Raw genomic sequence first — 4,937 nt, forward strand, 5'->3', positions numbered from 1 at the left:
AAATTATTTTTAATTGTAAACATGAACAAAAAACTTGCATGTCATTTTTTGATGTAGTCTCCCTGATGTTCAATGCATGTATTCCACCACTTTGGAAGTGCATAGAAACCAAGAAGAAATAATTCTTTTGGTCATGTGTGTAGCCAGTGATGCGCCACAGTTTTCACCTCTTCATCAGTTCTGGAATGCCTGTCTCCTATTGCTGCTTAGGGTGCACTAAACAGAGATCTGGTGAGTAAGGAGAATGTACAAGACATTCATATTTAATTTCCTAAATAGTCTCAATTGCCTTATGGGATGTAGGCGGTTGGGTGTTGTCATGCTCTAGCAATACGCCTTAAGTCAGAAGACCTCGTTGTTTGCTCCTGATTGCACAGTGAACTTGATTTTTCAGCATTACTGAATAAGTACTGGTTACCATCACTCCCCTATCCTTGTAATGCCCCAAAACTGCTCATTTGCATCCCAGAAGAGAATGAGCACGACTTTTCCAGCAGACAGTTGAGTGCAGAATTTTTTGGGTTTTGGCGATGAGCTGTGGCGTCATTCCTTGCTTGACCTTTTCTTTTATGGTTGGTGCTAGTGGACCCAAGTCTCATCATCTGTAACAATTTTTCCCAGATTACCTTCCATGTGGAAATGATGCAAAAATTCTTCACAGGCATCGGCGCAACAGTTTTGTAATTTGCTAGTCAACTGTAGTGGCACCCATCTTGCAGGCATCTTATTGAAGCGCAGTACACACTGAACAAAATTTTGCAATGAACCAATACTAATCTTTAAACTCTAGGCTATTTCGTCCAGATTTACGTGTCTGTTCTCCTTTACAAACTAGCTCCTCCACTAACACAATATTCTTGTCTGTCACTATGCGGTGAGCCTACCCTGGTCTTGGAGCATCCTCCACGTAAGTTACACTGCTGTTAAACTTACTTCACCATTCTTGCACTTGCTGCAATGACAAACCCACATCACCATACTGCGCTGTCATTCTGCGATGAATTTTGGTGGTTTGACACCGCTACACAGTAAACGCATCCCAGATTGCTTCTCAATCGTGGCGCATGCTGACAGCACAGTGGCCATCTTGATGTGGAATCTGTTGCCTTCTCCTGTGTTGTAGCATCAGTCTGCCACCTGCCTTCCACTTTATGATCCTCAAGGAACATTACTGCCACCTACCAACTCCATTGCACAGTTCTTCGAAATTTTATGGAACATTTTCATTTGAATCACCCTTGTAGAACAGGGACTCATCTGGAAAGATGATATAGTGTCATACCTGTGTACTATGTTGCCACTGGGCTTGCCACAGTTGGTGTGCCTCTATCTGCTATCGCATCAAGGGAAGCTCCATCGATGGTGATCATGTTGATAGCCCGTGGTGATTCAACTGTCATTCCACTGTATGTGTGGGTACTTGTCTTGCTGGGAATGAGCCCACTTCCTGATAAAGTACAGGACAACTGAGCAAACAAAATGTCTGTTCTCTTGGGCACGTGTTGAATGAGGCCACTGAGTTTTGAATATGGTCCTCCTGAACCTACCAGTTCCATATCTGCCTGACAGTCTTGGGATCCCAACCGACACAGTCACCAATATTGCAGAACAATGCACTGCAGTCTCCACAGGCTACGATCCCATGATGGGCTGGTAGATGTTTCTCCTTCTTATGCGGTGCATCACATGATATTCTCACAAACAACTAACATTCAAAGGTGATTTCTACATGAGAGACCTATGGCACCATCTTTCTCTCTATATATAATGTAGATGGTATTACTCTCACCTACTTTCTCTGGTTGTGATGAAATGTAAACCATCTGCATATCGAAGCACCTAGTGCGCTTCGCTGCAGTTTGACTTTTGTTGCCTGCAGTCTTCATGGTGCAGCAGTTTAAATGGCCAGCAGTTAAGTGGTTTTTATGACCATGAGTGTTAAATAGCAGCAATACAGCATTCTCATTAATCAGATCTAACTAAGAAGAGAAAAGCAAAATTTGACGGAATTGGAAATGCTGACTCAGATATGCTACTGAAGGAAAATTTAAGATGTTAAAAATAGGGCAAAAGTTTACTATGGGCACACAGTAGACGAAAAATTTAATTATTTCCAAAAATATTCTTACAAACTGCAAATCCAGTTTTCCTTACTAAGGGTCTACGACAACTGAAGTAAGACGAAGGGTGCTAACATCTGGGATCAAAGTATCTTGTGTCAGGAGGCTTTACTTACCGTGAGGAACTAACTTAAAAACAGATCACACACAGAACAAAATCCTTCATAGTGCTGTCAAAAAGGGATAAACCATCACTATGCATGGCAGGAAATGAATTGGTTGGACGTTGTCCTTAGGAACAAAGGGAGTTGTTCAGAAAGCAAAGAGAGTTATACAGAATGCCCTTACAGAATGTAAAGAAAAAAGTTGAACCTCCTCCTACATTCTCAGCAATTCTTACTGATGCATCACTATGCATTAAATAGCTATAGCTGTTGGTAGTTGCTCTTTTTATTCTGAACTGTCTTGCATTGGTTACAAAGTAATTTATCACATATTTAGTTCCAGAAATTTCTTCATTTCCTATACCCTTAACATATATTTCTTTATCTTCTTTATAAATATTTTTCCTTTTTTCAGAATGCATTTTCACTCTACTGCAGAGTGAGTGCTGACTTGGAACTTCCTGGCACATTAAAACTGTATGCTGGCCTGGGAACTCGAACCTGGAACTTTCCTTTTACTGTCATATGCTCTACCAACTGAACTATCCATGCATGACTCACAACCCTCCCTCAGAGCAGTTTTGGAAGGTAAGAGATGGGATAGTGGCAGATGTAAAGCTGTGAGGATGGGTCACAAGCCATGCTTGGATAGCTCAACCAGTGGAGCACTTCCCCAAAAAACAAAGGCCCAGTTTGGAGTCGCAGTCTGGCACACGGTTTTAATCTGCCAGAATGTTTCAAAATACTTCCTAATCGTCAGTTAAGGTTTTTGAACTGATAATAGTCTTGTAATTAACATTTAGCTCTTTCAACTTAGTATCTAATATATTCTATGTCTCAATAGCCTCTAATCACTGGAGATTAAGAACTGATTCAAGACTACAAAGAGAGTGACTTTTTAAAACAGAGTATGGGGTAGTTGAGTAATACTATAAATATATAAAAAAAACATTTTGTGCAAAGAACTGGAAATGATAACTTTTCCAAAATGTCAGCTTCAGTAAATGCTAGTAATTTTTAATGTGTCTGTGCATTTAAGTCAAAGTTGGGTAGTTTTCACATAGAAACTTATTGACTTTCTTTTGAGAATTTATAAAAAGCTTCTAACATTTTTTATCTTATTCTTCATTCAAGGTCATTCAGTAAATTTCAGAATGAAGTTGGTTGGTTTGTGGGATTAAAGGGGCCAGACTGCTACGGTCATTGGCCTCTCAGACTGTAGTACCCGTTTAAAAACTAAGGTGCGCGTCATTTACGACAGCAGCCGAGATTAGGTTCGTTCTGCGCATGTGACGTCACAAAACACAGTCAGCCAATGAACAGAGAACAACGTTGCCAGAGCTTGACTGCAGTGCAGACCACGGACGAGTGGCTTCAGTTTTAGAAACGTTCAGTCATAAATAAAGTAATTGAACAAAAGCAATGTCTTGATAGCAGACTTTCTTTTATAAGAAGTTTGGAAAAAGCATTCTTTATACCAATTGCTTCATATTCTATTAATTAATTAAACCAAACAAGCAATAAACCTCCTAATTCAAGCGATAGCAAGGGAAGGTGTTTGTATCATTCTCATGAACCATTTTCCGCAATAAACAACAGCTGTAATTGTTTATTTCCTATTGTACTTCGACGAAATGTGAATAATTCATAGTCATACCAACAATGTTTGTCGCTATTTTGCGTGACGTTTTGAGATCACCAGGAGTTAATTCAAATGAGACGACGCGTTAGCGTAAAGGTTCCGAGTTCAAACCTTGTTCAATGCTTAATATTTTGTTTATTTAAAAACAATATCACTTAATATTTTGTTTATTTAAAAACAATATCGCAGTGTCTTACTTCATGAATTTTATTTGTTTGAATGTAATTTTTTGAAATTTCTAGTTCTTTTTCTCTTCATTATAATCATAATAAGTTTTCGGTTTTTCTAATTTTGTCCTTCAAAATTTCTTTTCACAGCAATTAAAAACAATGAAAAGGCACACATACAATATTCATGTTATCTGTTTTGTTTGTATATCTTCTCTTCCATAGTCACTGTTTTACTATTCATATTGAAATATATTATTTACGACAGCATTAAAAGTATTATTTAGAGCAGAATTTTTGCTCATACGTTGCCGAGCTACTTGATTGTCTGATGCAATTCTGTGCTTTGCTGCTTTGGCAACATCATCATATTCAATGCTTTCGTCAACTGATCTATGTTCTAGCAAGTATTCGCTGTCTGTTGTGACAAACACAAATTTTTTGCACACTGCGCCTCACTGACAATATATTTTAGTTTCTATGTTTTATTACGTCCACAATTCTGTTTTGTGTACTTCGCCAACTTTGTTTTCATCAGAACTTTTTAGAAAAATGCGAAATGACTCTGGTGTAAATAAAACTTTTATTACAGTCACGAAAGACAGAATATTTCTCAATATTACATATGACACCAATCTGGTACTTAAATTAAATCAGATATTGTTATGCAGTAAATTTTATATGACATTTAGGTATATTGTCCACATTTCATTCTCAACATTGTGGTAACTAAAATCGACCATACAGAGAGTATACGCTATGGACTTTTACCTCTGCAAACTCTTCAAAATTTCGTGCAATGGTTTACCACATTTAATGCTGCACAATAACTGCATTGAACATCGAAACAAAATTAAATCATTTATGGGGGGAAGGTATCAGTCAAGAAGATGTGTAACAGTCA

Source organism: Schistocerca americana, chromosome 1, assembly GCF_021461395.2.
Source record: "Schistocerca americana isolate TAMUIC-IGC-003095 chromosome 1, iqSchAmer2.1, whole genome shotgun sequence".
Classification (NCBI taxonomy): domain Eukaryota; kingdom Metazoa; phylum Arthropoda; class Insecta; order Orthoptera; family Acrididae; genus Schistocerca; species Schistocerca americana.